This window comes from Neofelis nebulosa, chromosome 17, assembly GCF_028018385.1.
Source record: "Neofelis nebulosa isolate mNeoNeb1 chromosome 17, mNeoNeb1.pri, whole genome shotgun sequence".
In the NCBI taxonomy this organism is placed as follows: domain Eukaryota; kingdom Metazoa; phylum Chordata; class Mammalia; order Carnivora; family Felidae; genus Neofelis; species Neofelis nebulosa.
In genome coordinates, this window is record NC_080798.1 from 49,007,113 (window position 1) to 49,027,059 (window position 19,947).

Below are 19,947 nucleotides of genomic sequence, written 5' to 3' on the forward strand. Positions count from 1 at the left end.
GGATGGTTCAATATTAGGAAAACTTTTTTTGTAAATTCTGTTTTTTAATGTTTTTTAAAATATTTATTTATTTTGAGAGAGAGAGAGAGCATGCACATGCAAGAGTGGGGGAGGGGCAGAGAGAGGTGGGGAGAGAGAGAGAATCCCAAGCAGGCTCCATGCTGCCAGCACAGAACCCCAGGTGGGTCTTGAATTCACTATGAACCATGAGATCATGACCTGAGCTGAAATCAAGTGTGGAACACTTAACCAACTGAATCACCCAGGAGCCCCAATATTAGGAAACTTCTTAATACAACATAATAATAGATTCTAGGAGATCCATAAATGTAATAAACATTTGACAAACTTCAACACTATTTTCTGATTTTAAAAAATCCTCATTAAAGTAGAAAACAATAAATAATTCCTTAACACTGTAAAACAAAACTCAGATAAAAGCCAGTATTTTGTTTAACTGGAAGACACCAGAAGCATTCTCACTAAAGTCAGAGCACAGGCACATGTGCCTACGACCATTATACAGAAGGTTCTAGTCAGTGAAATTAAATAAGCTAAAAAAAAATCAGAGTTCTAAGAATTGGATAAGAGGTAAAATTGTTTCCATTTATATATGGTATGATTATAAGCTTAGAACATCCAAGAGATTTGACTAAGAAACTACTACAAACAAGAGACAGAAAAAGACTCCACAAAAAAGAGAAAACATCTAGGAATAAACTTATCAAAAAATATGCAACGTATTTACTAAAAATCGGTAAACAATACCGAAGGACATAGAAGATTTCTTCTTTTTTTTAATGGCACAACATATGTTCTTGGATAGGAAGGTTCAACATCATAATATGTATGTCCATTCTCTGAAGTTAATGTGAAAATTTAAAGCAATCTTAATACATTTCACAAAAGAGGATATTTAAGTGGCCAACACATGTATTTTTTAAAGTGCTCAAACTTGGGGCGGCTGGGTGGCTCAGTCAGTTAAGGGTCTGACTTCAGCTCAGATCATGATCTCACAGTTCGAGCCCCGTGTCAGGCTCTGTGCTGACAGCTCAGAGCCTGGAGCCTGCTTCAGATTTTGTGTCTCCCTCTCTCTCTCTCTACCCCTCCCCTGCTCATGCTCTGTGTCTCTCTCTCAAAAATAATAAACATTAAAAAAATTTAAAGTGCTCAAACTCATCGGTCATTACAGAAGTGAAAATTAACACCATAATTAATTACCAAAGACACACTAGAATGAATGAAATTTAAAACACCAACAAAACCAAGTGTTGCAAGGATGTGGCATAACTGGAATACTCATATACCACTGGAAGGAGGGTAAATTGTTACACATCTATTTGCAAAACTGGGTTGGTGACATTTTCTGAAGTTGAACACATGCATATCCCATGGCCCAGACATTCCTCTTGTAAGTAAATATCCAACAGAAATGTGTATATATGGACACCAAAAGCCCAGTGTTATACCAAAAGTTGTCCACAGCCATAGCCATGTTATTCACGATAGCCAAAAACTCAAACAACTTAAACGTCCATCAACAAGAGAAAAGATAAATAAACCTCACAGATATACTGTGGAGCAAAGAAGCCATCCATATACAAAAGAGTACATGTATATAAAAACAACAACAACAAAGTCAATCTATGACATAAGAAACGAGGATGATGACTACTTTTCAGAAGAGGTTGAGGTCTAGGGGGGCTTCTCACATTGCTAATGCTCTAGTTTTAGATCTGAGTAATAGTTTACTATATGTTTGCTTTATGATAACTTATCAAGCTGTATACTTACAATTTATTCACTTCTTTGTATGTGTGTTATACTTCAGTTTTTATTAAAGCAATTCAAATAAAAACACCAACATGTGTGTGTGTGTGTGTAATTAGATATTAGATTTTAAAGTTCAAATAGAAAAATAAGCAAGAATAGTCCAAAAGAGAACTAAAAATAAGGGGAGCAGTCCTGCCATATATTAATATATATTTTTTAATATTATAAACCTTAGCAAGCAAAACAGTGGGAACATGAATGAACATGAATCAATAGAAACCAGTGCAAAAGACTAGCAAAATCTGGAAGAGACTCCCATACCATGAAAAAAGAGCTAAAATGATAAAGCAGCTTCTCATTTCACAAGGAAAAGATAGCCAATGGGGCAGGGGATTGGATCTATACCTCACAGCATGCATCAGGATAAATTACAAATGGATCAACATCTGAATGTGGAAATGATAGAAGAAAACAAAGGACATGTCCTGTTATCTTAAAGTGGGGAAGACTTTTGTACCAATAAGTCAACATTCAGAAGCCATAAAAGAAATGAATGATAAATCTGACTGCTTAAAAATAAAAATTATACAGGGGCGCCTGGGTGGCTCAGTCGGTTAAGCGGCCGACTTCAGCTCAGGTCATGATCTCACGGTCCATGGGTTCGAGCCCCACGTCGGGCTCTGTGCTGACAGCTCAGAGCCTGGAGCCTGTTTCAGATTCTGTGTCTCCCTCTCTCTGACCCTCCCCCGTTCATGCTCTCTCTCTGTCTCAAAAATAAATAAATGTTAAAAAAAAATTTTTTTTAAATAATAAAAAAATAAAAATAAAAACTATGCATACAAAACAAAAAAAGCATCCACAAAATGAAAAAAATGCTAAACTGGACACAGCTTGTATCAAAGGCAAAAGGGTAATCACCCTAAAATAGATAAGCACCTCCTAGAAATAAAAAAGGCAACTACCTAATTTTGAAAATAAGCAAAGGCTGAAAAAAGAATAAAAGATGCAAAAGAAGAGACTCTTAACTGGGGCGCCTGGGTGGCTCAGTCAGTTAAGCATCAGACTCTTGATTTTGGGTCAGGTCATGATCTCATAGTTAGTGAGTTGGAGCCCCATGTCAGGCCCTGTGCTAACAGCATGGGCCTGCTTGGAATTCTCTGTCTACCTCTCTCTCTGCCTCTTTTTCTTTCTTTCTTTCTTTCTTTCTTTCTTTCTTTCTTTCTTTCTTTCTTTCTTTCTTTCTTTCTTTCTTTCTTTCTTTTCTTTCTTTCTTTCTTTCTTTCTTTCTTTCTTTCTTTCTTTCTTCCTTCCTTCCTTCCTTCCTTCCTTCCTTCCTTCCTTCCTTCTTTCTTTTTCTTTCTTTCTTTCTTTCTTTCTTTCTTTCTTTCTTTCTTTCTTCTTTCTCTTTCTTTCTTTCTTTCTTTCTTTTCTTCCTTCCTTCCTTCCCCCCCTCTCTTTCAAAAATAAATAAATAAACTTAAAAAAAAAAAAAAAACAAGACTATTAACTACAGAGAATTGATGGCAACCAAAGGGGAGGTAGGTGGGAGATGGGTGAAATAAGTGATGGGGATTAAGAGTACACTTATCGTGATGACACTGAGTGATGTATAGAAGTGTTGAATCACTATATTGTACACCTGAAACTAATATAATGCTGTATATTAATTACACTGGAATTAAATTTTTAAAAACAAATGAAAAATAAATTTATTGTGGTAGTCGTTTCACAATGTATGTAAGTCAAACCATTACGCTATACACCTTAAATTTATATGATGTAGGGGAGCCTGGGTGGCTCAGTGGGTTAAGCATCTGACTTCAGCTCAGGTCATGATCTCATGGTTTGTGGGTTCAAGCCCCATGTTGTGCTGTGTGCTGACAGCTCAGAGCCTGAAGCCTGCTTCAGATTCTGTGTGTGTCTCTCTCTGCCCCTCCCCTGCTCATGTTCTGTCTCCCTCTGTCCCTCAAAAATAAATAAAAACATTAAAAAAATTTTTAAATAAATCTATACAATGTATGTTAATTATATCTCAATAAAACTGAAAAATATGTTTAATTTTAACCCCCCCCAAAAAAGCAAAGAAAGAATATGAGTAAATCAACCACAGAAAAAGAAATAGAAATGGTCCTTAAAGATATCTGTCATGAGTTTAAAACTTTTCATAACAAATTTAAATTAAGACTCTGTTCGGGCAATTTTTCACCTATCAGATTGGTAAAAGTCCAGTGATGTGACAATTTATTGCATCAGCGAAGATGTGGGAAAATAGTAACTTCTCATCCAAAGCTGGCAGAGGTGCACATGGGTACTAACCTTATGATGAAGGACAAGTTGCCAATATCTCCTGAAATTACAAATGCAGATACCTAGAATCCCATTTCTGGGAATCTATACTGCATATATAATATACACCTGCAAAAAGTCACACATACAAGCAGTGTCTATCATAACAGACTGGATACAACCTGAGTATTCACCACACAATAGAACAGTATGATATATTCAGTGAGACAAGCAAGACATGAAGTGTGTGTTCTAGTTTGTAAACCTGTGTTCAGCAGAGGTAGCAAAGCATTTTTTATATATACACATATGTGTATATATATATGTGTATATATATATATATATATATATATATATATATATATGCTCCTTCATGGAAATACAAGCATATACAAATATATATAATATATAGAAATATATACACTTGCATATACTTTACACATATATTTTGCATAAAGAAATTCTGTATTAGAATAATTCACACTAAAGTATGAATGACTGGCAGCTCAGAAATTCCCAGAAATAGTGCATCCTTTAAAGAAGATGCTTGTTAATAAATAAATAAATACATCTGTATTTTGATGGACTTTTTGTCAGAGTGATAAAGTGAACTGGAAAAATGCACATACAGCAAGTCCAGAGATTTTGGGAGTTATGAGGGCAGCCATGTATCACGATATTCCTCAGCTTTCCCAAGGATCAGCTTTAGTTAGATTAGACCCAATAAACTGAAAACATTTGCATGGGAGAGGGTGCTGGGTGGTTATGGAACAGGAGTAAAAGAAAAACTTTCAGTACAGCCCCTTTTTTACAAGATGTTTAAAATATGAATGTATTATCTAATCAAAACAGTGAATGGTAAACGAGCTGCAGTTCATGAGCTCTTAAGCTTTGATCAAGACCCACAAGATCAACCCCAGCACCTGTTCCAAGAGCCTCTGTCATTTATAATCAGGTAATTGTTAAATATTTACTAAGAGTTTTATGACCCCGTACAGCTCACTGACTTTGCCAGAAACGTCAATATTACAAAACATTGAGCAACTTGCTTCACCTTCCTTAAGCTTCAGTTTCATAACACAGCAAAGATAAGGAGAAAACCACATCACAAAATTGCTGTGAGGCGCTGGTAGGTGAGCGTTTCAGGAAAGCAGCACAGAATAAGCTCTGCCTACGACAGACGCTGCACAGCCACACCACGGCTAGAATCCTCTTGGACTTGAACTTCAGTCCCTCTCAAAGGTCAGTGTGCTTAAGAGTCACTGGGACAGGTTGTGAAAACACAGTCTCCTGATCCCCACCCTCAGACATGCGATTCAGTAGGTCCGGGGCCCATGAACTTGTGTTTCTAACGAGCTTCTACTCCAGGGTGATGTGGAGGCAGTTTGAGGATACATTTGAGTAATACGGTCAAAGGACAGAGCGTCTTAAACTGTGATGTGTGAATGGATCCCTTGAGAAACCTGTTAAAATACAGATTCTGATTCAGAAGGTCTACAGTGGGGCCTGAGGCTCTGCATGTCTAAACAAGCTCCTAAGTATAGGTGATACTGGTCTGCAGAACACCCACTGAGTGCCAAGGTTCATGGAATAGCCACCTCCATTCATTTTACAGACAGAAAACTGTGAGAAAAAGTAACTGATTTGCCTAAAGTCCCCTGGATGGTAAGGGCAGAAGCCAGATGAGGCTGAGTCCAGGGTGGCTCCTCAGGATTGCCTCCCTGAGCCGTCCCCAGAACTACCCTGAAAAATCACACGAACCAGGGGTACCTGGGTGGCTCAGTTGGTTAAATGTTTGACTTCAGCTCAGGTCATGATATCACAGTCCGTGGGTTTGAACCCTGCATCAGGCTCTGTGCTGACAGCTCAGAGCCTAGAGCCTGCTTCAGATTCTGTGTCCCTCTCTCTCAGCACCCCCACAACTCACACTCTGTGTCTCTTTCTCTCAAAACTAAATAAAACATTTTAAAAAATTAAAATAAATAAAAAATTGCACAAACCAATGAGTGATGCTAACCCTTTAGTAGATAGAGTAGAAATTTACTAAATCCTAGAAAGTCCTCCACTTTTCTGAGAAATAAGCCACACATGAGGGGGTTTACTTAGCTCAGATTACCAGTCTGTTCTTTTTTAAAATGCACTTTTAGCAAAATTATTTCTTCAGCTTTAGCACTTTCTCTTTCAGTGACACACTTTCGACAGGCCCTGCTGTGGGAACCTGAGGAAGACACTAAGCATTTCTCAGCTTGGGTGGCTGATTATGGGGAGAGAAGGGTGGAGAGAAGCAGATCCCTGGGAAAGCTAAGGAATCTCCTGATATATGTCTCCCTTGTGACCTCAAAACCTATAGACTTGTGCTTTTTTTGCATTTTTCCAACTCACTTTATCACCCTGGAAAAAAGCCCATCAAATTACAGATTTACTTGGGGGCGCGTGGATGGCTCAGTTGGTTAAGTGTCCGACTTCAGTTCAGGTTATGATCGCACCATTTTTTAGTTCGAGCCCCACATTGGGCTCTCTGCTGTCAGCACAGAGCCTGCTTTAGATCCCTCTCTCTCTCTCTGTCCCTCCCCTATTCGTGCTCTCTCTCTCAAAATAAATATTTTTCTATTACAGATTTATTTGGATTAACAAACGTCTTCTTTTCAGGATGCATGGTCTCTGAGCTGCCAATCTCTCTCACTTTAGAGTGAATTATGCTGAAAGAAAGGGAAAGGGGTGGAATTCAGGAAACTAAGGTCTCTGGACTAATGAAGGTAGACAGAGACTTACCTGAGATGAAGCTTGATCTGGGAGCACAACTGCCGGTAAAGCACAGCTGTGGCCTTGGCCTCTGCACCACATTCACCAGCAGGCCCCACCCCACCCTGGTTCCTCCAGACTGTGCATGGTTTGTGGACCAGCTCTGCCACTAACTTGTGTGATTGAGTAAATCACACCGTTTTAGAGACCTTCAGAGCTGGAAGAAACAATGATCCCCTGGTCCTCTGATCCCTGAACCCCAATTTCTAAACCAAAGAATACCTGGTTTCCAATGGCCTGCCTGAGGTTGGCTTCCCCAGAAGCAGAGCCTGAGACAGGGGTTCAGCATCACATGAGTTGCTGAGAGCTTGCTCTCAGGAGAAACCTGTGAGGAAGTGTTGGGAGCAGGATAGAGAAGGTCAGTCCCAGAGGCTCTGAAGCATTTTTAAATAGCACCACAGAGTACCCTCTCCAGCTGAGACAAGAAGGCTGGGCACTCACTCAGTCACTGGCCCCCCTGGGTTGTGGAGGGGTGTAACCTCCCAAGTATCTCTGGCAAGATGGCTTGGAGAAAGAAGCAGTTCTGCTGTTGTTACAGGCCCTCCCACCCCACAGCAGCTGGGAAATTGGTTACAGCCATTGGTGAAGGGGATCTGGTGGGCGCTAACCCTTGCCTCCTGTTTAGACAGCACCTTAGATGTGTTTCTAAAAGAGGCCCCAAAAATCACAAAAGAGAGAAAGTAAAGGAAGAATACAAGTTTTGTTTTGTTTTGTTTTGTTTTCATTTCCAGAAGAATTCTGGAATCTGCACTTAGAGTAAATCTTAACTGCTCCCCTGACTTCCCGGCAGGCTACAAAGTGACCCTTCCCTCAGCTCCACCCACTGTCCCCACACTGACTGCCCAGCCACACATCAGACTGACTCGTGAAGGACTTTGCCCGTTCCCTCTGCCTAAATGTTCCAGCCCAGATTTTTTGCCCAGCTGACTCCTTCTTGTCAACTCAAACATCACCTGTATAGAAAGGCCTTCTCTGCCCACCTCAGGTCATTCCTTGTCCCACACCTCTGTAGTACTTCTGCATAGTACCGGCCACTGTGTCATTACCTTAACTGTGTTCATTTGTGGGTTATCTGTCTTTCCTCGAGGAGGAACCTTGTTCTGTTCTCACCACTATGTCCCTGGAGCCTGATGCCAGCTTTGCACATAGGAGACCATAACATCTGGTGAAAAACGTCTGAGTGAATGAATTGGACATTTGGACCAGATGCTGAAATACCATCAGAGAAGGCCTAGGTCAGTTAAATACTCTGTACTCCAGAAGCAGGAGGAAAACCAGGCAGGATGAGGAAGGAAAGAATCCATCAAGAGTTTCCTTGGCGGGGCGCCTGGGTGGCTTGGTCGGTTAAGCGTCTGACTTCGGATCAGGTCATGATCTCACGGTCTGTGAGTTCGAGCCCCGCGTCGGGCTCTGTGCGGACAGCTCAGAGCCTGGAGCCTGCTTCCGATTCTGTGTCTCCCTCTCTCTCTGACCCTCCCCCATTCATGCTCTGTCTCTCTCTGTCTCAAAAATAAATAAACGTTAAAAAAAAAAAAAAAGAGTTTCCTTGGCTACCTGGTTCCTGTCTCCTCCCCCAGCTCCCTCTCTCAGATCACCCTCTCAATTTGGAGCCAGTGTTAGCATCAATCCTGGGGAGATTCTTCCCCTTTCAGTTCTCTCAAAATGACTAGGGGTGTCCGACTTCCAATCCTAGCTCTAGCGCTGAGCCGCCCTTTCCCCACCCATACCTGAGTGGGGCACAATGATCATGCCAGTCTGGCAGGGTTGCTGAGAGTGCCAGCCTTAGAGCACAAGGCCCAAACACACACCACTGCAAACTTAAGCCAGGGCAGGATAAGTTCCTGTCCCCTTGCAAGACCCCATTCCCTCCTCTGGCCCCCTCTGTGGTTCCTCAAGCTCTAGGACAGTCTCTACCAACAGCTACCACAGCTGCAATGGCTCTGCTCACCTGTGAAATTACCCTGCTTTTCCAGGTGCAGGGCACCGCTGCTCAATGCACACTTGCTCATCTGCATGACACCAAATTATCATGGGTACCCCCCACATCTTGCAGTATCATTATCTCTGTTTTACAAATGAGGAGAATAAAGCTGAGAGAGTCAGCCACTGGCCGAAGGACACATAGCCAATGAACAGGGGCATCAGGGTTCAAATCCCAGCCTCAGATGCTTTAGTCTCATTTAAGTGGTTTGTCACCATGGGTTCATTGAATACAGCAGCCCAGAAAATAAAGATCATTATATTCACTTCACAGAGAAGGAACTGCATACACGTCCCTAGCCTGGCGGGCCACTGCCCACTGCACCAGAGGACCCCTCACGAAGTGCACAGACTGGCCAAAACCCATAGCCGGCCACTATCAGCTCAGCTTGACAGCAGAGGCAGAGTCTGGGGCTCCAGGAAGCTCAAGGGTGGCACACTATGCTTAGGGCAAGTCCCTGGTGTCTTCCCAGGCAAGATAGAGGAAGAGCAGTGGCCGCCTGGCCCCACCTGCACATGCTGTGGGGTAGAGCCTCCTGCACCCCCAGTTAGCCAGAGGCTCCCCGGAAGCTGTTTACCTGAGGCTGCTCACTTGGGCAGGCCAAGACTGATGTGTCTGGCAGTTCTCTCTTCTCCTCAACCTTGCCCATTGCCCTCTCCCTCCCTCCTTCCATCCTCTATGGGGATGACTGTGCCCAAAGCTGGGTCTCACTGGGGGACAAGAGCTATGATCTCCACATTCTAACCTCCTAGTCTTATGCAGTACCAGGAATGAAAGGTTCATTCATCATTTGAAAATCAATCATTGTAAATTCCCCATGTTAGTAAGCTAAAAAAGAAAAATCAGATGATCATCTTCAGTAGATGGCAGTAAATAGATATTGGCCCCTTTGACAAAATCCAACATCCACACCCAGTAGAAATTGTCAGCAAATTATCAATGAATAGAAGGCAATTTCCTCAACCTGAAATGGGGCATGTATGAGAGAAACTTTCAGCTAAATGGTGAAAACCTCAATGTTTATCCCCTAAAATTGAGAACAAAATGACCAAGAAACTAGTTCAGCAAGGTTTCAGGCCACAAGATCCACATAAAAAAAACAACTGCATTTCAATTTACTAACACCAAAAGCTAGAAACAACCTAAATGTACATCAGCGGGTGAATGGATTAAAAAAAAAAAAAATTATGATGGGGCACCTGGGTGGCTCAGTCAGTTACGTATCTGACTTTGGCTCAGGTCATCATCTCGCAGTTCATGAGTTCAAGCCCTGCGTCAGGCTCTGTGCTGACAGTTCAGAGCCTGGAGCCTACTTCAGATTCTGTGTCTCCCTGTCTCTCTGACTCTCCCCCATTCACACTCTGTCTCTCTCTCTCCCTCAAAAATAAACATTTAAAAAAAATTTTAACAACACACTTTACACACTGTATGTTAGCCAATTTGACAATAAATTATATTTAAGAAATTATTTTAATTATGATAGATCTATACAACAGAAAACTACTCAGCAGTGGAAAGAATGAACTACTGACACACACAGCATGGATGAAGCTCAAAATGGTTATGCTGAAAGAAACCAGACATCTCCCAAAGAGTAATACTGTGTAATTCCATTTGTTTAAAACTCAAGAAAATCCAAGCTAATCTATAGGGACAGAAAGCAGACTAATGGCTCTTTGGGGAGGGAGGATGGGGAGAGAGGATTTTCAAAGGGTGAAAGGAAACTTCTGGCAGCGATTGATATAATCATTCTCTGGGTTCCAGTATAAATATCCAAAATTAGCAAATTGCGCACTTTTGTATAGTTTCTTATGCATCAATTTCACCTCAATATGCTATTCTTTAAACATTGCATATAAATCAAGGTACCTACAACAGGCAAACTCATAGAGACAGAAAGAATGGTGGTTGCCAGGAGCTGGGGAGAGGTGGGAAGGGAGAGTTACTGCTTAATGGATGGAAAGTGGTGATGGTTACACAACATTGTGAGTGGACTTAATGTTACTGAATTGTTAACTTTTTAAAAATGCTTACATTGCTCATTTTTGTTATGTATACTTATAACAATTTTTTTAGAAGTAAAAAAAACCCTTAAAAATATTTCATATAGACACTTGCATTTGAGGGTAAAGAAGAGGGCTCTCTGCTACTCTCAGTCTGTCCTCAAAAGGTTTCGAACAGCCTCCTCCTATAGGACAGCCTTCCCCTTTCACAGAACAAGACCCTCATGATGCCTTGCTCCACAGACCCAGGATCGCCAGGGGATCAGGCCCCCACCTCTGCAGCAAGTACCCCTCCCTCCATGATATTTGGCCTCAATCCCTTTGAACTTGCTGTTCCCTGAGCAGAATGCCCTTCTCTCTTTACATGCAAGCCCTCCCACCTCCCTGCCCCATGCCCACACCTCCACCCCAGATTCTCACATGTCACCCTTGACCCCTAAGACTGCCCGCCTCCTGCTTGCTCCAGCTGTCCCCTCTCCAAGGGAGCTGTCCTTCTGTGCCCCCAGGCCCCTGGTGCCCCTTGTCCTTTGCCTGATCATAGTGTCCTGTGCATCTGGTCTGCCTCATCTCTGAGCTGGGAGCTCCTTAAAGTCTGGGACTTTGACCCTGCACGGCCCATCAACTGCAAGAACGTGGGCTGAACCAGTCCCCTTTTTTTTTTTTTTTTTTTTACCAATTCAGGAATGTCCCTAGTGGCGAACAACAAAGGAAAATGGAATTCTTGGTGAACAGAGCAGCTTTGTTCCTAAGTTTTTGGTTCACTGAGGGCGGACTCTGGGCACTTGTAGACCCATGCAGAGTGCCAGGAAAACTAGCCTTGGCTTTTCATTACTGACTCCCCTTCCTGACTTGGGACCCACAGAGCAAATCATTTCCTTTCTCTAGGCCTCAATCTCCTCATCCAGAAATGAAGCTTGGGGAACTCCTCCTCAAGCTGGGTGTGGAGGGCGGTGTGATAGAGCGACACGAGGGGATGTGCAGAGGTCCCCACTGTGGACAGCGTCTTGGTTACTCAAGGCCCATGTTCCTGCAGAGCTTTGGCCTCACACTAGTTGAGTTTGGGTTCAAGTAGGGCTCTTCCACGGGTACTGGTGGGGATGTCCCTGCCCTTCATAGGCCATAGCACACAGATGGCCCGTTCTGGCTCCTGGTCAGATTTGTTTTGTTACACCTTCCACAAGCAATGTGGATCCATGCTTTGTAACAACTCTTGCACCTGTGATTAAATAATCACTCACTGTAGCTTCATCTCTCTCTCCCCTGCTGGAACATAAGCCCCCCCTGAATCCCCAGCTACGCCTATCATGAGGAGACCCAGGGAAGCATGCAGTGAAGGGCTGGGGTATCTTTTCTGCTAACATGCATCATTGTCACAGCTAAGGAAGAATGAGACGTGCAGCCCCTGTTCCTGAGTCACTTGGTAAGGAAAGGTGCAGGGCTAGGGTGGAGGAGCCAGCCTCCCCACCAGGCCACATCCCCTCCTCCCTACTCACACATGCCCAGTCTGACAAAGGACTGGTTCCACCATGAACCCCACTCATGTCTATGCTTCCCTGTGTAAGAACATGAAACTTGGGGCCTGGGTTAAGCATGGCCCAAATGGTTAAGCATCTGATTTTTGTTTTTTTTGTTTTTTTTTTTTTTTGTTTTGTTTTTTTAATGTTTTTTTTTTTATTTATTTTTGGGACAGACAGAGACAGAGCATGAACGGGGGAGGGGCAGAGAGAGAGGGAGACACAGAATTGGAAACAGGCTCCAGGTTCCGAGCCATCAGCCCAGAGCCTGACGCGGGGCTCGAACTCACAGACCGCGAGATCGTGACCTGGCTGAAGTCGGACGCTTAACCGACTGCGCCACCCAGGCGCCCCAAGCATCTGATTTTTGATTGCAGCGTAAGTCGGGATCTCACTGTTCATGGAACCGAGCCCCACAACGGGACTGAGCCCCTTGCTATCTCTCTCTCAAAAAAATGAGTAAACATTAAAAAACATATTTAAAAACATTTTTTTGAAAAGAACATGAAACTTTTAAAACAGGTTCTGAAGTCTCTACATCAGGGTTAAATTCTGTTCCATGTGCAGCATTTGTAATGGAGCCTCTCCCGTGTGCCCAGGGCTTTGCACACCAAGATGAAAAGCTACGAGCCCCAGCCTGGAGCAGCTCACACTGAGAGGGAGGCATGGTCACAGAGCAGGCTGGTGAGAGAAGGCAGCAGGTGCCTCAGCAAGCAGCACAGACCAGGGAGGGGTTGGCAGGCTTCTGGGAGCAGGAACCCGAAGAGGCCTTCACCACCCTTCTAACAAATGAGAAACAGAACCATGAGGGGACCCAGACTAGGCAAGGAAGGTTATTCCAGAACTTTCAAAACTTTGTTGTTATCAGAAGGGGCCCAGAGGCTGGCATTCAGGCCCATCTATCCTCAACAGGAAGGCACAGGGGATAAGCCATCGTTCTACCAGCACCCCCAGCTTCCTTCCTCCTTACCCCAACTCACCAGCCTTTCCCACAGTGGGCCTTAAGGCCAAACTTAGACTGAAGGGGCTCCAACTGAAATCCTCTTCCCTCCCTTTTCTGTCATGGTCCTACTTCTGGACTTCACATGCTTTCTTCCAGAGACATCTCACAGGTACACTTTCCACAGCCTCAGCCTCCTCCTACCATTCCAGAGTGTCCAACATAAACATATCTCTCTCTCTCTCTTTTTTAATCCAACACTAAGACATCACAAGTGCTTCAAGTGTGTTGAAGAGTGGCTCCCCAAAGGTCTTGTCCACCCACAACTTCAGAATTTGACCTTACTTGGAAACAGGGTCCTCACAGATATAATGAGTTAAGATGAGGTCATGCTCGATTGAGGAGGGGCCCTAAATCCAGTGAGGGAAGTCCTTCTAAGGAGAGATATACACACACAAGATAACAGGCATAACTACAGTGATGCATCCACAAGCCAAAGAAAGCCAAGGACTTCGAGAGCCACTAGAATCTAGGAAGAGGTCAGGAAGGACCACCCCCGCCCCCATTCCCAAGCCTTCAGAGGGAGCATGGCCCTTGATCTCACACTTCTGGTCTCCCAAACAGGTGAGAGAGAACATGCCCGTTTTCAGTCACCCCCTGCAGCCCTAGCAAGTTAACAGAATGTTGTTCTGTACCTTGCTTTTCTCACTCAACCTGTCTAGAAGACAGGGGCACTGTCTCCCTTCTTTTTTTCTATAAACTGTGGAAGTATTCCAGTGTATATAGACTGTGACTAAATAATCTGTCTTCTGTTCAACATTTAGGCCATTTCCAATCATGAAACTTCCACAGATAGTGCAGCAATGACTGTCTGTCCAGAGAGCTGGGTGCCCTCCCTCCCCCTCCCCCCAGGGGGGGAAGTACATAGGTAGAGGCAGGTACTTTTACATTCTTGAAAACTATTGCAAAAGGGCCCTCCCAGGAGATCAGACACTTGACATTCTTAAAAGCAAGGTGTGAAAGTTTTTCATTGGCTCACTCATTTGTTTAATTGTCCTGATTTGTCATATTTCAAATCAATGTAAGTTTGTTGCCACGAATAAAACAACACAATACAAAGATGTCTATATTTGTGTCTCTGTGTCTCTCTTCTTATAAAGACACCAGATCTGACATCTTTCTCTTGCACTTCCTTCCCCTCCTTCTCTCCTTTATGGTATTACTGGTGTCAACACCCAGCCCTCCGCATCTTTCTCCTCGTTCACACTAATATATGTGGACATACATACACATAGAGAGGAAGTTTGATCGTTTGTCCTAATAAAATCAAATAACCAGATCGATGTAACTTGTCTTCCTTCTTCACAATAGGCAAATCTGCAAGTCAGTATTATAATTTCTTTTATCCTCTAGACACAATCACTCACATTCAGATATCATCCTCCATCAGTAGGATTTATAACAGGCATGCTGAGGGCTGAGCATTATAGATATTTTCAGGACAGTCTTGAAATCTCTCTTTTTTTTCCACCTCTTCTTCCTTCTCCCTTCTCCCTTCCTTCGCCTGCAGCCCTAACAAGCAGCCCTGATGGGCAGCCTTCACTCCCTTTTTCATGCTCACCTATCTGTTAGAAAAATACACACATATATACAAGTGTGGGGTTGGGGTCACGTTTTGCTTGCTATGGGGTTGCTTTGCAAAAACTGGGATCATAATAGCACCCATGACCATTTCTTATTTTTCTCACTCAATAATCAAATCCCTCAGGGAAAGCCTTCTGAATCTTTTAATGGCTACACAAAATTTCCTGCCAGAGGGACTCTGCTTTGTTTCCAGCTGTTGTTGCGGTGGTGGGTTTTGTTTTGTTTTGTTTTGACATTATGAATAATTCCACAGTAACATTCTGGGGACATTGATCCTCTAGCTCTCTTTTTTGTTCTTGCTGCCTACTCCCTCCTGGTTGCTGGTTTCCTAGTGCATTTTGTAACTTGGGCTTTTTTGCTCAAGTTCAACAAGCAAGTTGGGTTGAAGGTGTATCCCCCCTCTGAAGAGGTTCTGCTTTTGCTTCTGCAAGGTATCCCCAAGTTATCAGTCCGAAACCACTTTTTATTGTAGCAAAATATACCTAATATAAAATTTACCATCCTAACCATTTTTTTTTTTTTTTTTTTTTTGCCATCTTAACCATTTTTAAGCACACAGTTCTACGGTGTTCAGTACTTTCATATTGTGCCACCAACCTCGAAGACTCTTCATCTTGGGAAGCAGAAACCCTAGCAACTTTAAACAACTCCCTATTTCCTCCTCCCCTCATCCCTAGGCAACCACCATTCTACTTTCTGTCTCTATGAATTTTCCAGCCTAGAATTTCCTGGCCTAGAGACTCTAGAATCACATGAGTAGTGTAAGTTGGATCGCAAATTCAAAAGAGGGCAGGAGTGTGGTTATAAATTTCTCAGAAGAGGCCTTCCCCAACCAAACCCGGGCCAGGTTAGAAGAGCTTCCTGCTCGCTGCCTTTGAAGGTGAGTGTATTTTTTTCTGGCCTTTCATTGGAAGTTTAAACCCTGAAGGGTCCCATATGTATGTGGGAGTCACAGTTCTACCTCTCTGCTTCATATAAGATCAAAACTGTGTCCGTTGTCCCTATGGCTATTCAGACACAAATCCCTGCCTTATCCGGACCAGCAAAAGATGTTCAGAGCAGGTAAAGCTATCTCACTCCCTGCCCAGACAGGCTGTCAACTTCCCTTTATGTCTCTTCTCCAAGGGCTATCCTATTTCCATGCAGCTATGCATAAAAACCATGTCGACTGTTTTCTATCCTAAGTTTCCAGATGTTTTAGAGAGTTTTTTCCCCACAAACTATCAAATCCTCCATCTTAATGAAAAGGAATCTCCCTTATATTTCTTTCTCCTTGCATGAGTTATTTTAGCCTTGAACTTTTCATGCCTCCTGCCTTATTTCTCCCCTGGAACTAGAGCTCTAGTATTCACCAGGCACAGCCACCAGTGGACACACAAGGAATTCTCGGTGAAACCCAGGAGAATGAGGGAAAAACAGCCAAAACTCTCTGTCAGGATTGGGGGAGGGCCATGGAGATGGTGCTGCCTCTGGTTCAGGGATGTGTGGGGCCCATAAAACTTGCAATGATAATGTTGGGCAAGGCCCATAGGATGGAGCTGGGACTACCTTCAATGGGACAACGATGATAATAATAGTGGCTAATGTTAGTTACTTTTGTCACTTAATCCCTACATATGCAAACACACACACACACATCAGAGTTAGAATTCTCACCCTCATTTTAAAGATGAAGAAACCACACTGATGGTTACCAAGGGAGGTGGGTAGGGGGATGGGGGAAATACATGAAGGGGATTAAGAGTACACTTATTGAGATGAGCAGTTAGTGATGTATACAATTGTTGAATCACTATATATTGTACACCTGAAACTAATATTAACACTGTGTGTTGACTATACTGGATTTAAAGACAAAAAAAGAATGCACGCATAAAAAAAAAAAAAAAAGACCAGCTTTCATATAGAAGTTCCCCTTGCTATTATTAAAATTGCCATCTACCAAAAAAAAAAAAAAAAAAAAGAGGAAACCAAATCTCAGAAAGTTTGGCAACTTGCCCAAGGTCACATGGTAACAAATAGGAGAGGAAGTAATCAAATCTAACTATGTCTGGCCCCAAAGCTCTTGCTGATAACTCTGCATTAGGGGATGGTCTGCAAACAAAAGGAAAAGACCACATTCCCCTGCCAAGCAGCTTTATGCTGCTAGAGGAGACTGCCTGTGGGGCCAAGAGAAGCTGCTTCAGGGGATGGAGCCCATGAGGATCTGGAGGGGGGCGGAGTGACCTGGGCACCCTGCAACTTCAAACTCAGAACCCAGAGTCTGCATGCATGACTTGAGCTGGTCAGGGCAGGCCACTCCGGCCAGAGCTCAGGGCCGATGGGCCTAGAAAGGAGCCATTCCTCGTCACCATGGATGGGTTGGCCCTCTGTGCTTCCTCAGAGGCTGTGGCCCTTGCCCTCAGTCTCCCCTAATCCCTCCCAGTCTGGCTTTACTCAGGGCTGGGAGCTCAGCTTTCCTGCCTTCAGAGCTGAGCAGCTGAGCTGGCTAGTCAGAGACACCTTGGTTCTGCCAAGCCCATGTGAAGGCTCCTCACAGGAGAGGGAAGACAGCCTCTTGGCCCACCACCCCACCAGGGCTGGTGATGCTAAGATTCCAATTAGTGAGGAATCAGTCTCTGAAGCAGCACACACAGGGAACACGAGAATGGAGGAGAGGAAGAGGTGAATCAATTCAGATTCAGGAAGCTTCTGGGCCCAATAAAACATCCAACATCCCCTCAGTTCTCCTAAATGCTTTCTCCCAGGTCCAATCCAGAAACAGCTATCAACAGATTCTCACATCAACCAGTAAGTAACCGTCAAGTCAGTGCTTTTCATCAAGTCTAATGCACAACTGACTGCAAAATGCACCAATATTTTATATTCCACTAAGAAACAAAGAAGAGGAACTGAACTATCAATTATATCATGATATGCCATTGATCCTGATTCCAAAGGAGATGTTAAAATGTGATAAGTGAGGGAAAGGTGTATTTTGCAATCTATAGAATATGGTAACACTAAGAGCCCTGTTGTTGACTTGCTTTTTTGCCTGAGGGTTACAGAATATTTCCATGCGCAATGCCTGACTGCTAATGGCTAGTATTCAGGCACTGATATATGCCCATTCTACACTATGGGGTATTCAGTTCCCTGCTCTTATAGAAATCACAGTCTAGGTGGTGATCTTGGAAGCAGGCCAAAAGAACATCTGCAGAATAGTTAAAGGCCAGTCTCTATGGTGTGAACAATAAACATCATAGGTGTTTGGAGAAGAAATGTACTGGAGTTGGCCTGCTGGTCAAAGGAGGCTTCATGCAAGGAAAGGGGATAGATAATTAGGCTATAGGATGAAGGGTAGATAATGGGGAAGAGAAAAGACACTGAGGAGGGAGAAGTGGGGATAAAGTGAACAAGGCATGGAGAAGAGGCCCGCGTAGCAGATACTCTGGACAGCAAAGGGAAGGTTATTCATCTGGAGCAAAGAAGCTGTGTTGGGATGTAATGGGAATCTATGCTGAACAGGCAAGACAAGGCTACACTACAGGTGGTCTTGAAAGCCAAGCAGTTATTGATGTGACAGGCAGCAGGGACCCAGTGCAGATTCTTGAGCAGGGGAATGACCTGATAAGAATGTTAATTTAGGGAGCACTGATGTGCAAGATGAGTGAAAGGCAGAAGCTGGAGGCAAGAGTACCAACATACCAACCATCGCCCCATAAGCCCCGTGACAAAGGAAGATAACCTCTAAGCGGCGGGGGGGGGGGGGGGGGGGGGGTCTAATGGAGGCTCATGTGCCTGGAAGGGGCTAAAGGGCAGTTCTCCCATGCAGTTTGAACCATGCCTAGATGGAAAAAAGTCCTAGATCCTTTTAAGAACTGTCTCTTCAAGACGCTGGCCTCCCAGGCAATTCCCTGGTGCATGTATTCCAGGGAATCTAAATGTATAAAGAACCATCATCTACTCAGTAAAATGGCTGCCATTCAATAGAAGCAGGGGCTGAAGGACACACTGCTTATGTTTGTATAGAATGTAATCATCATGTAAGTGAATCCTTTCTGCCTGTAGGAATTAGAGCTCTATTTGGTAAAAGGCACATATGTCTGATACATGTTCATTGATAAAATATTGCAGTTTTTCTGCATTGGCCCTACCTGACAATTTGTAGTAAGAACCATAAAATCAGTCAAACCCTGTTAAGGAGTAACTCCTCTTTACAAGGTGGGTCCTAAGACTATAACCAAGTCAAAAATGGCCCTAAGCAGGACCATTTGGAGAGTCGAGAGCCAGAGAACTACCCCACAGCCAAACAGAGGGGAAGGGTCTCAGCTCACACAGAGGGTCAGCATCTGAGCTGCTTAAGTGAGGCATGTACAAACATACCAAGTTGGACAGAAGGACTCCTATTGCGTGTGCCTCTACCCGGAGCGCTACAGAGGGTGCTCTGTGACACTACAGAGGCAATGTAGTGTTACAGCAGAAGCATAGATTTGGCTTCAGAGCCCATTTCTTCATGTGTAAAAACGGGAATGAAATTTCAGTCACTGGCCCTCGTCCTGATCAGTGATGAGCTATTATTGCTACATGTATGACACACACAAAATAACCAGACACAAAAATTCTTAGCAGGGCTGGGGGATGGGTGCAGGGCAGCATACATATGGCTGTAGGGCATCCACTGGCTCTAATGTTTGAGGCACAGGTGGGAAGTGGGATGCCAGAGAGTCCAGGGCCATGTCTAAAAATGTTACCTCCAGGGGAGGAGCCAAGATGGCAGGACAGCAGGGAAGCTTTTTGTGTGTCTCGCGTCCATGAAATACAGCCAGACCAACACTAAACCATCCTACACACCTAGAAAACTGAATGGAGGATTAACACAACAATCTGCACAACCTGAACCACAAAATTCAGCAGGTAAGCGGCATGGAGAACTGAACTTGGGGAGCGAGAAGCTGCAAAAGGTAGGGAACCACTTTTGCGGGCGGAGAGAAGACGGAGACTGGGGAAGTTGGGGGAGAATAC

The 19,947-nt window shown here is 43.7% G+C and overlaps 1 protein-coding gene and 1 long non-coding RNA gene across 9 annotated transcripts in view; one reads left to right on the forward strand and one right to left on the reverse strand.

The window, feature by feature from the left end:
• The window catches only part of IL34 (interleukin 34), a 79,866-nt gene that overhangs the window by 37,832 nt on the left and 22,087 nt on the right, over window positions 1-19,947 (reverse strand). Inside the window, exon 1 of one of the 8 annotated variants that reach the window (XM_058708551.1) lies at window positions 6,832-6,896. The exons of the other annotated variants lie outside the window; for them this stretch is intronic. The gene's annotated coding sequence lies outside the window, so the exon portion shown is untranslated. Of the gene's footprint in view, window positions 1-6,831; window positions 6,897-19,947 lie in introns of those variants that run through there. 8 annotated transcript variants of the gene reach the window in all.
• On the forward strand, window positions 15,711-17,951 carry LOC131499960 (uncharacterized). Its single transcript, XR_009256124.1, has 2 exons — window positions 15,711-15,823; window positions 17,691-17,951. It is a non-coding gene; the product is annotated as an uncharacterized LOC131499960 (long non-coding RNA).